We start from the raw sequence: 12,458 nt of genomic DNA, 5'->3' as shown, positions 1-12,458 counted from the left end.
CCATGAAGGATTAACTCCTATAGGAATTTCCCTCTGGCAGTAGTCAGTTAAAAAACTAAATAGTCTATGAAACAACTGTTTTTAGACATTGGACGATAGGCAGTGGAGAACTGTAATCCCTAATTGAAGGGATTCAGACAAAGTGAGCCCTAAGATTATACCATCTGCAGTATAGGGGGAAGAACTCAAATATAGACGGTTGTGGTATGTACCCCTGAGTTGAGGAGACAAAAAGGAAAAAAGCTCGATAAGGTAGAAGTGGCTAGAATTTTGGGGAGGGGTGCTGGAGGGATGAGAGCTACAGAGAGAGAGATATTGAGAATGAGCAAGTTGTAGAGATTTCGGGAGGAGCCTCTCCTCAAATCTTTGAATATATACCATGAAAATATGGTATAAAATACCACCAGGCTGGGGAAAGAAAGCAGTAGGACAAACAATTCTGAGAACCCACACATGGCTGGGAGTAGTTCGTGTTCCCACCAGCCCGAATGGAGAGACCTTGTGATAAACGGGGCATTGGGTAGAGGCCTTTGAAGGGTAGTGCCTTAGTAAAAGTAGGGGGCCCAAATTAGCCTTAAATTAAAGGCTGCTTTGGATCCACCCTAAAAAATTAAAAGCAAATCATGAAAGGATCACACTGATCCAAAATACTTTAACCATGCACTAGAACAAAGTGCAGCATTCTTTAAGAGAATACAACAAAATCTAGCAGCAAATAATGTAGAATTCACAATGTCTGGCATCTAGTAAAAAATTTCCACGAGGAGCCTGGGTAGCACAAGTGGTTTGTGATCAGCTGCTAACCTAAATGTTGGTGGTTCAAGCCTACCCAGCAGATGCCACAGAGGATAGGCCCTGCGATCTGCTTCCATAAAGATTACAGCCAAGAATATCTTATGGTGCAGTTCTACTCTGTAACCCTGGGGCTGCCAAAACTGGAATAGCCAAATGAAATATTTTCAGGCATGTTGGCCATGAGCAGAGTGGAGAGGGGGAGAAGGGAAGAATGGCCAAGGGGCATGCGTAAGCTTTTGGGGATTGATACATTCATTATCTTGATTGTGATGATGGTTTAATGGGCATATACGTATGTGAGCACATATCAGAGTTATAGTTTAAACATGTTTAGTTTGTTATATATTAGTTACATATCAATAAAGTTGTGAAAAAATTGTCAGTTATGCAAAGATGTAAGAAAATGGCCCGTAACAATGAGAAGAAATGACAAATATGATTTAATGAGCAGGGAAGGATATTAAAACATACTCTGAATATGCTCAAGAATGTAGAGGAAAACATGAAAATGATGAGGAGAAAAAATAATGATATACTAAAAAAAGACCAAAATGGAAATTCTGCAGATGAAAAATATAATACTAGAAACAAAAATTATACTGGATGGCATAATAGCAGATTATACACTGCAGAAGAAAAGATCAATGAACTTGAAGACATAGAAATAGAAACTATTCAACATGAATTACAGAGAGGGGGGGAAAAAGACTGATGAAACTTAACAAAGCATCAATGTCATGTGGGGCAATAGCAACTGGTCTAACATGTCCAGTTTGGAAGAAATGCCCGGTGATCTACCTCTGGAAATTCAGCCGTTGAAAGCCCTGTGGATCACAGTTCTGCTTTGACACACATGGGATTGCCATGAGTCCAAATCAAGTCAATGACAGCTTGTTACTGGATGAACATACATGTAATTGAAGTTTCCAAAAAAAAAAGAGCAGGGTAGGGGAAAACACAATATTTCAATAAATTAAAACTCTAAACCAGCAGATCTAGGAAGTTCAATAAACCCAAGGCAGAATAAAAACAAAGAATATTACACCAATATACATCATAATCAAATTGCTGAAAACTCAGTGATAAAGAGAAAGTCACAAAAGCAGGCCTAGAAAAGAGACACATTAACTACAGTGGAAAAAAGGAATTAAAACAGATTACTCATTAGAAAATACTCATGCTACAAGACAACAGAGTGGTATCTTTAGAATGTTAAAAGAAAAAATGTCAACATAGATTTCTATATCTAATGAAAATGTCTCTAAGAAATGGAGACAAATAAAAAATTTTTCAGACAAATGCTGTGAGAATTGATTGTCTGCAGACCTGCACTATACTAAATGCTAAAGGGAAATTCTTCAGGTAGAAGGAAGAGAATACCGCGTGGAAATTTGGATCTACACAGACTAATGGAAAACATCCTGGATAGAAGAGTTTGAATTAAAAAAAAAACATCGCCGTCAAGTCAATTCTGACTCATAGCGACCCTACAGGACAGAGTAGAACTGCCCCACAGGGTTTCCAAGGAGCTCCTGGCGGATTCAAACTGCTGACCTTTTGGTTAGCAGCCATAGCACTTAACCACTACGCCACCAGGGTTTCTAAGAGTGTGAATGCAAATGAGTAATTTTATAATTTTAAATCTCCTTAAAGATAGTAGCTTATTTAAACAGAAAAATAAAAAAGAACACATTAAAATGTATTGTGGGGTTTATAAAATATTTAGAAATAAAATATTACAAAGGACAGTAGGAAATGGAAAGGTACTCTTGTAAGGCACTGAGTCTATACCTAAAGTAGCGTAGTGTTATTTGAAGGTAGACTATATACTGTATATCGTAAAGATGGGCAAACCTCTTCTATAAAGGGCTAAATAGTAAATATTTAAAAATTTGCAGGTCTGGTAAGCAGCATTCTAAGGTGTCCTTCAAGGTTACCCACCCACCCTTCTGTGTCCTTGTTCTGCATAATCCTTAGATTGAATATGATGGGTTTTACACTGTGATTAGGTTATTTTATGTGGCACAGTTAACTTTGAGATAGGGAGATTATTTCTGTGAGCCTGAGGTAATCACATGAGCTCTTAAAAAACAGCTTTTCTGCCTGGTTGCAGAGAAGGAAGTCAGATTGCTGGATTGAAAATGGAGGGATCCACATGACCTGAAAGTGGTCTCTGCCAACTGAGAGCAACCCCTGGTGGAAAGCCAGGAAGGAAACGGGACTGTGATCGTTAAGGTTGTCTGTCACTTGGCTGGGCTATACTCCTCAGTGGCTTGGCAGTTATGTAGTTTGTTAGTCCTGTGATGATATAATCACTTCCATGATGAGATCTGATGTAATGTGATCATTTACATGATAGAATCTGTTGTGAGTAACCAGTCAGTTGAAAGGGAGTCTCCTTGGGGATGTGGCCTGCATCCAGTATAGGTGAACTTTCTTGCAAGGCTTGTGGGCTGTTGCTCGCTCTGGATCCTGCAGCTGGGTCCAGTTCGTCTCACCTCTGGTTCTTGGGCTTCAGCTAGCAGCTTACGTGCCATCTTGCCTGCTGATCTTGGAATTCATTGGTCTCTGCAGCCTGTGAGCCAGAGGCCTGCTGTCTGACCTGCTGATCTTGGGTTCGCCAGCCCCTGCAGCGGCATAAGTCAGGAGAAGCCTCCAGTCTGACCCACAGACTTGGGACTTTCCAGCCTCTACAACTGTGTGAGCCATTTCCTTGATATAAATCTATGTATATATTTATATCCTTTACTGGTTTTTTTCTCTGGAGAACTCAGCCTAAGCGTGGATCTTAGTCCTAGAACTGTAAAGAATTGAATCCTGCTAGCAGCAAGAATTAAATTGGGATTGAAATTTTCCCCAGAGCCACCAAAAGGGAACTTGTCTTGACTGACAGCTTGATTTCAGCTTTGTGGTATCTTGATCAGAGAACCAGTCACACTTAGTGAACTAATAAGTGAGTGTTATTTTATGCTTTTAATTTTATGGTAATCGATTATGTAGCAATAGAGAACTAATAGAGTGGGCCCCAAAAGTCTCTGTTGTGGGTTCTTTTTAACTGTTTTTAAACAGTTTTTGAAAATATGAAAATTGGAATTGAATAGGCAAGATGGCATACTCCCATCCCCTACACCCTAAAAACACCAAAAAGGGAAGCAGAAATTAGAAGAACCATCTTTCTCAGAACTCTGGAAACTAGTCAAAGGGTTACAGCAGTTAAACAAAAGCTAAATCAAGAAAAAGACTACTTGTAATTAATCGGAAAGTTTGGTTTTCTACTCACCTGCACCCCACCTACTCCCCAGCTTGGCTTGGCCATGTTAAAGCTCTGGTAGCCCACACTGTGAAAAGGGAATATGGCCTGTGTTTCTAGAGGGAGCAGAGCTAACTTTATTTGCAAATTATTGTGTGTGTCTGGCCTAACTTGTCTTGGGCTGCCTAAGGGACTAAAGCAAGGTGCCTGTCTCAGAGCTCACACAGGGCTGAGGTGCAGCAGACAATGAACTAAGGCCGTCGCCACCTGTAACTAGCTAGGGCTAAAGAATGACATTAAAGCATACGATAGCTGCTGAATGACTGGGAGGAAAAACCAAGGAGAGGGTTTCTTTTGGAAATTAAGGATTACAAGAGAATCATGTATACAGGGGAAATTAGAAGGGCATACGTGTGCCTAGGGCAAGACACGTGTTCAGAAGTTGCTTGAGAAGACCCTAAACTTTCTCCTTGGGCTGATCCCTGGACTCTGTGCAAACCTGGCTATATGTTGAAGGGGAGCCCCTACACAGAGCCATTTTGCAAAGACTGGGAGTTCCCCGCCTCCCCCAGCGTTTAGGGAAATCTCTGTGAAAGTATTAGCCAAGCAAAAGCTAAGGAACAGAGACTTCAGGAAGTCTCTGTTTAGGAGCACAGTCTTTGTAAAAATAGTTAAGTCACTAAACAAATGGACTGCTGCAGCCTTCAACAATTAAAAAAAAGCAAGCCCCAAGGAAAAGAAAGAATCCAATTTCAAGTTATCACTTTATAATATTGAAACTGTCCCAGTTTCAACAAAAAATAAAAAGGCTTACAAAGAAACAGTAAAGGTTGGCCCATTCAAGAAAACAAAATAAAGAGACAGAAACCGTTCCCTGAGGAAGTTTCGATACTAGACAGAGACTTTAAAAACAGTATTACATATGCTCAAAAAGCTAAGAAAAACTTGGACAATGAACTAAAGGAAATCAAGAAAATGATGCATGAATAAAACTAAAATATCAATAAAGAGATTAAAAAATGGACCAAACAGAAATACTGGAGCCGAAATGTTCAGTACCTTAAATCAAGAATCCGTTACTCAATAGCAGATTTGAGCTGGCAGATGAAAGGATCTGTGAATTTGAAAATATGACAGTGAAATTATTGAGTCTCAGGAGCAAAAAAGGAAAAAGAGTGAAAGCAAGTGAACAGAGCCTAAGGGACTTGTGTGACACCATCAAACAAACCAATATATGCACTATTGGAGTCCCAGAAGTGAGAAAGGGACAGAAAGAATATTTGAAGAAATAATGGCTAAAAGCTTCCCAAATTTGATGAAAAAAACGTGAGTCTACACATTCCAAGAAGCTTGACTCCAAGTAGGATAAACTCAAAGGAATCCACACCTAAATACATTATAATTAAACTGTCAAAAAACAAAGATAAAGAATCTAAAAAGCAGCTAGAGAGAAACAAATGGTCACAAACAAGGACTCCTCAGTAATATTAATAAATAATATTTCTCTTAGAATCCATGGAGGTCAGAAGGCAGTAGGATGACATTAAGTGGTGAAAAGAACAGAACTGTCAGCCAAGAATTCTATATCTGGCAAAATTCTCCTCCAAAAATAAGGGCAAATTTAAAGACATTCCCAGGTAAACAAAAGCTGATGAGGTTCATTACCACTAGTACTGCGCTACTAGAAATGCTGAAGGTAATCCTTCAGTTTGAAATGAAAGGACGCAAGTAAGAAAAAAAGATCTCCAGTGAAAGTAATTTCATGGGAAAATATAAAATCCATTTTTATTGTATTTTTGGTTTGTAACTCTACTTATTATGTCCTACATGATTTAAAAGACAAAAGCATAAAATAATTATAGATTAATGTTATTGGGCAAATAAAATATAAAGATGTAATTTGTGACAACAGTAGCGTAAAAGGAGGGGGAAGCAGTATAAGAACAAAATTTTGTACATTATTAAAATTAAGTTGTTTTCATTTGAAACTAGGTTGTTATAAATTTAGAATGTTAAATATAATCCTTATGGAAAACCACAGGGAAAATATCTTTAAAGTATACACAAAGGACAGGAGAAGGGTATCAACATGGTTCACTAAAAAACGAAAAAAAAAATCAAGACCAAAAAATAAAAGGCAGTATTGGAGGAAATACAGGACAAAAAGGTATAACACACAGAGAAAACAAATAACAAAATGGCAGACATGTATGAACCTTGAAAACATTATGCTAAGTAAAATAAGTCAGAAACAAAGGACAAATATTGTATGATTCCACTTATACGAAATATTTAGATTTGGCAAATTTTTAGAGACCAAGGGCTAGGAGGAGAAAGAAGTAGGGAGGTACTGCTTAATGGGTATTGGGTGATACAATAGTGGTTTCTGTGCGTTGCTTTTTTCACTTAGCATAATGTTTTCAAGGTCCATCCATATTGTAATATGTATTGGAATTTAATTCCTTTTTATCGCCAAGTGAGTCAGAATCGACTCGACGGCACTGGGTTTAATATCCCATTGTGTTTACATACCACATTTTGTTTATCCGTTCATTAGTCGTTGGACATTTTGGGTTGTTTCTACATTTTTGGCTATTATAAATAATGCTGCTATGAACATTCATGTAGCAATTTTTGTTTGGACCTGTGTTTTCATTCCTTTTGGGCGTATATGTAGAGCAGAATCAGTGGGTCATGCGGTAACTTGACAGTTTATTTTAATTACTGGTGGCACTCTAGTGTTGACCTTGCATATTTTTGTCTGTTACCTGTACCTTTAGGTAGTATATTTCATGAATGTTTTACATAATTTCTCTCAGTTGCTTTTATTTTGCTAGTTTCACTTTATTGTGAAAAAACAAAGCAGGAGAGAGTATAAGTTTGTCAAAAGTGAATTTTAGAATATTTTTAGATGATAATTTGTGAAAAAATTTAAATCAGTCCATGTTCACAATCCAAGTGAACCTTAAGTGGAATGCTATTTTATATCAAGACATACTAATTGCTTTAATTCATTTGTTCTAAGTGGGCTCAGTATCACTGTCGTTTTTATCAGTGTGTTCTCAGAGGTGAAGATGGGTTTCCCCCACTATCTGAATTGCTATTGATCTTTGGATAGCTTTTTTCTTTTTTTAAACATTAAACATTTCTTTTCTTTTTTTTTTTTTATATTAAACACAAGTTTATTATTATTATTTACTATTGTGTTCAACTATCTTGTTTCTGTTGAAAGAATCCATTTATTGGTCACCATAAATGTTCTATCACCATCTAGTGTTCTAGTTCACTCTGTTCTGTAGCAAATTTAATTTAAAAAAATAATAATTCTTAATCCTTTGGCTGTCTGGAGTTGATTTCTTATTATTTTTAAAGGTGCTTTAGTGATGAGATAGGGCAGTGAGAATTTTTAGTAAGGTGGAATTGATAGTCAAGAGAAAGATTTCCAGAAGGAACAAGTTGACAGTTGCCCTTTACTGGCCTGCTGAAGTCCATGGAGCAAACGGTGAGAAGATGGTGGTCGTTAGTAAAATACCATTTTGCTCATTACAGCTTATAGCTTAATGTTGCAAGGTGCACTTTTAGGGCAGATTTATGCAACTTCCTTGTTTTTTGATTCTTCTAAGGTCCACAAGGTTTCTAGAATTTATTTTTTCTTCTTTCTCCTTTTAAAATAAAACTGGGTACATAAGGATTGTAAGTGGTGGCGAGAAGCTCTGTGTCTCCAGTCATACTTAGCAACATTTAATGATAGTATCTTCCTGGTTTTAAGAAATGACTTTGAAATCGGTTTAAAATGTCATTTGCCTTAGTGTGGTCAGTACAGAAAGCATGAAATGTGCAAAAGTCATAGTTCTCTGGCCTCCAGTTTGGTACTCTGGTTGTGAGATTTGATTCCATAGAAACAGGTTTATAAAATTAGATGTCTGACTATGGCTGCAGAAAATTCAGTGTGTAAGAGAAAACACACGCTGTAGGGCTGGCTATTCATGTTTTCAGTTCAAGTGGGATATAGGAATAATGAAGACCAGCATCTTTAGGAGCCCTGGTGCTGTAGTGGTTAAGAGCTTCGCTGCTAGCCAAGAGGTTGGCAGTTCGAATCCACCAGCTGCTCCTTGGAAATCCGAGGGGGCAGTTCTCTGTCCTGTAGGGTTGCCATGAGTCAGACTCCACTCTTTGGCAATGGGTTTGGTTTGGTTTTGTTTTTAGCTTTAAGGTAGAATAAGGACATAGATTGTGTTTTGGTTGTTTTGCTACAACTGTACTTTGTCTTTGATTTTACATGTCTTTTCTTGTCACTAATAATTAAAATTTCTATAATCGTAGTAGTGAAAAAAAGAAATTCTACTGGGGCCTAGACCCGCCTCTGCTGCTTAGTAGCAGCATAACCTTCAGCAGATCACTTACTTATTTTAGGTCTTCGATTCCTTACCTATAAAATGCAAGTTAAAACCGTATCCATCCAAAAGAATGGTTGAGTCCTCATGAATTCTACCCTCCTCATTATTTCCTAGTGGAGTCTGCCTTGCACTAAATGTGCAAGCTAGCACTAGCGTAACCCTCTGGCCGTGCTCTGAGGATGTTAAGAGTGGAGTGGATAATGGAAGAGAGGAACAGCTACCCACTAGTAGGTGATGACTGTTGTCCCTTGGTTATTAGAGAAGAAGCGTTGTTGAGCTACTAATTAAGACTGTACTAAAAAAAAAAAGAAAAATTTTTTTCCTGAAAGCAAGAACAATTGAAAAATGTGTTTTTGTTTGTCAGTATAATATGAGAGAACTTTATGGGAATTAAAAAAAAAAACACAAGGCAACACGGATTTTGGGAACTGAGAATCATTCAGATAATCTACGGGGAAGACTAATCAAAATAAAAACATAAAAAAAAACATAGCCAACTTTAAATGTGGATAAAAAATGAGCACAGGCTAGCTTCTTATATACCATTGTCACCCAACAGATAATAAAATCTCACTCAAAACAGCTAAGCAGGAGAGTATGAGTTTGTCAAAAGTGAATTTTAGAATATTTTTAGATGATAATTTTTGAAAAAATTTAAATCAGTCCGTGTTCACAATCCAAGTGAACCTTAAGTGGAATGCTATTTTATATCAAGACATACTAATTGCTTTAATTCATTTGTCCTAAGTGGGCTCAGTATCACTGTCGTTTTTATCAGTGTGTTCTCAGAGGTAAAGATGGGTTTCCCCCGCTATCTGAATTGCTATTGATTTTTAGATAGCTTTTTTCTTTTTTTAAATTAAAGTGTTACTGTCCTTTTGGCAAAAAGCACTTGAGAATGCTGTCAGATACAGCAGTGCACATGAAATGAACTATTGATTACTGATGGCTCTTTTGGCATGACAAAAGTATAATGCTAAAACTGAACTGTTGTTTCGATACGCCATGAATGAGCTCATTTCTCTCTGTCAATATTAAAACGCCTTCAAAATGCAATTCAGTTACCTCCTTCTCCATGAGATCTGCCCTGATCCCCGGACCATTAAGTAATGCTTTCCTCCCTTGCAGCCCAGTGACATTTTGTTTGTAACTTTGTACTTATACCTTGGCCCGTGCAATGTAATTATTTCTATTTCCTTTTCTCTAATAAAATATAAGTTCCTTAGGGCACAAACTACTAAACGTTCAAATAACCCAACAGATAAATTATCATCTACTGTATCCAAAGTACTGTGTGTTATGGCATACAAGCGTGAATATGACACAGCTCTTATCCTTGTCATTTTATTCCTCATAGTGCCTAATCTTCCTCTTTTTTCTTACCTTCCATGATGCCCTTTTTTTATTGTTACTTCTCTTGCCACAAAAGTCCCTGGATGGTGCAAATGGTTAAGTGCTTGGCTACAGTCTTAGTCATCTAGTGCTGCCACGACAGTAATACCACAAGTGGACGGTTTTAACAAAGAGGAATTTATTTCCTTACAGTAAAGTAGGCTAAAAGTCCAAATTCAAGGCGTCAGCTCCAGGGGAAGACTTTCTTTCTCTGTCAGCTCTGGAAGAAGGGCTTTCTCGTCAATCTTCCCCTGGTCGAGGAGCTTCTCAGGCGCAGGGACCCGGTGTCCAAAGGACACGCTGTGCTCCTGGTGCTGCTGTCTTGGTGATAGGAGGTCCCAAACTCTCTGCTTGCTTCCCTTTCCTTTTACCTCTTGAGAGCTGAAAGGCAGTACAGGCTACAGCCCAGGGAAGATCCCTTTACTTTGGATCAGGGATATGGCTTGAGAGAGAGCGTTACATCCCACCCTAATCCTTTTAACATAAAATTAAAATCACAAAATGGAGGATAACCACACATGGCCTAACCAAGTTGATATACACATTTTGGGGGGGACATAATTCAATCCATGACAGCTGCTAACTGCAAGGCTGGCAGTTTGAATCCACCCAGAGGCACCTCAGAACAAAGACCTGTGATCTGCTTTGAAAACCCGTGAGGGGGCAGCTCTAATCTGAAACACATGGGGTCAGCATGAGTTGGAATTGACTCGATGGCAACTGGTTTGAGGTTTTTTGTTTTTTGTTTGTTTGTTTCTCTTGCCACTGCTTCATCTAATCTTCTGAATGATGAAGGAACCTGAGGCTTGTTCCTGGACCTTCTCTGTTCAAAAACAACCTCTCTATAGATGATATTTATCTAAATATCACCTTTATGTCTGTGACTCTCAATTTCATATCTCTAGTCAAGACATGTCTTCTGAACTTCAAGTCTGCATATTCGAGTTGCCTTTGAACCCTCATAGAGCATCTCAAAAATAACATGTCTGAAAGAAAACTGTTGGTCTTTTCCCCAAAATCTAAGTCCCACTCTCAAGGAAAGCACCTTTATCCACCCAGCTGGCAAGCCAGAACCTTGGAAGTAACCTTTGACACATCCTTTGCCTCACCCTCCACATTCTGTCCATCACCAAGTCCCATTGACTGTGTCCAGAATATATTCCTTCTCTGGTCTCTACTCTCTGCAGCACTGCCCACACCCCAACCCACAGCATGAACCCCTCTGGTCCCTTCACCGCAGACACATCAGTGATCATTAAATTCATAATTTAGATCATGCTTTAAAATTCCTCCTTGATTCTCACTGTTCTTAGTTTAAGATGTAAAAATCCTCAACATGGCTTCAAGGCTGTATAATCAGGCCTTTCTTTCCAATCCCATCTCTTGCCACATTCTCTCCATAATCCAGCAACAGTAGCTTCCCTTAAATTCCAGAGATTTACTGAGCTCCCCACCCCACCCACCTCCCAGTTTAGGGTTTTTGTTCAAGTTTTACCTTTTCAAAATGCTCTTCTACCAAGGGAATCTCTATTAACCCTTTCTCTCAACTGAAATGCCATTTCTTCAGAGAGGCTTTATCCAGCCCCTCAGACTAAATCAGATCTCTTTTCCCTTTATATCTCAAAGTATCTTTAACTTTCCTTTATAACATCTGTGGTAATGGGTAAGATTTATTTAGTTGGATGGTTATTTGCTCAATACCTGGCTCCCGCACTGTTTTATAAGATCCATGAGAGCATCTATTTTATTCACACTTCAGACCCTGGACCTGACACATAGTGGAAAGTCAGTAAATATTTGATCACCTACTGTTTGTGTGGTACTGTTCCAGAAGGTTGGGGAATAGCTGGTATAATGCAGCTTTTCCTTTGCCATGGGAAAGACAGTCAACAAGTACACAGATAATTTCAACTCTTGAAAAATACTATGAACTAAGTAAAACAGTAGCATGACAGGGTGTGATGTGGATAGGGTGGCTAAAGAAGCCCTCTCTGAGGAGGTGACATGTGAGCTGGGAAGTGAGGTGATAGAAGGAGAGAACCACTAAAGATCTGGGAAGAAGCATTCCAGACAGTAGGAGCAGCCCAGGCAGGGGCGCCAAGCACCGTCAGGTTGGCCTGTCGGAAACAGGCGGTCAGTGCACCTGGAGCGTAGCGAGTGCAGGAGAGCATGCAGGCCGTTAGGGTTAGAGACAAGAGACACTTTCATGTGAAGCTTTGACTCTGCCCCTTATGGCTGTTCCTGGGTGTCTTAGTCATCTAGTGTTGCCAAAACAGAAATACCACAAGTGGATGGCTTTAACAAAGACAAATTTATTTACTCACAGTAAAGTAGGCTAAAAGTCCAAATTCAGGGCATAGGCTCCAGGGAGAGGCTTTCTCTTTCTGTCGGCTCTAGAAAAAGGTCTTTGTCCTCAGTATTTCCCTGGTTGAGGAGCTTCTCAGGCTCAGGGACCCCATGTCCAAAGGACGTGCTCTGCTCCTGGTGCTGCTTTCTTGGTGGCATGAGGTACCCAACTCTCTGCTCGTTTCCTTTTCCTTTTACCTCTTGAGAGATAAAAGGTGGTGCAGGCCACATCCCAGGGAAACTCCCTTTACACTGGCTCAGGGAGGTGACCTGAGTAA

The 12,458-nt window shown here is 39.0% G+C and overlaps 1 protein-coding gene across 2 annotated transcripts in view; it reads left to right on the top strand.

Moving 5' to 3' along the window:
* WWC2 (WW and C2 domain containing 2) overlaps positions 1-12,458 on the top strand; it is a 317,713-nt gene that overhangs the window by 223,389 nt on the left and 81,866 nt on the right. The gene's annotated exons all lie outside the window — the stretch shown is intronic.

This window comes from Loxodonta africana, chromosome 21, assembly GCF_030014295.1.
Source record: "Loxodonta africana isolate mLoxAfr1 chromosome 21, mLoxAfr1.hap2, whole genome shotgun sequence".
Classification (NCBI taxonomy): Eukaryota; Metazoa; Chordata; class Mammalia; order Proboscidea; family Elephantidae; genus Loxodonta; species Loxodonta africana.
Note: the sequence above shows the minus strand (reverse complement) of the source record. Positions and strands in the feature narration are given on the sequence as shown.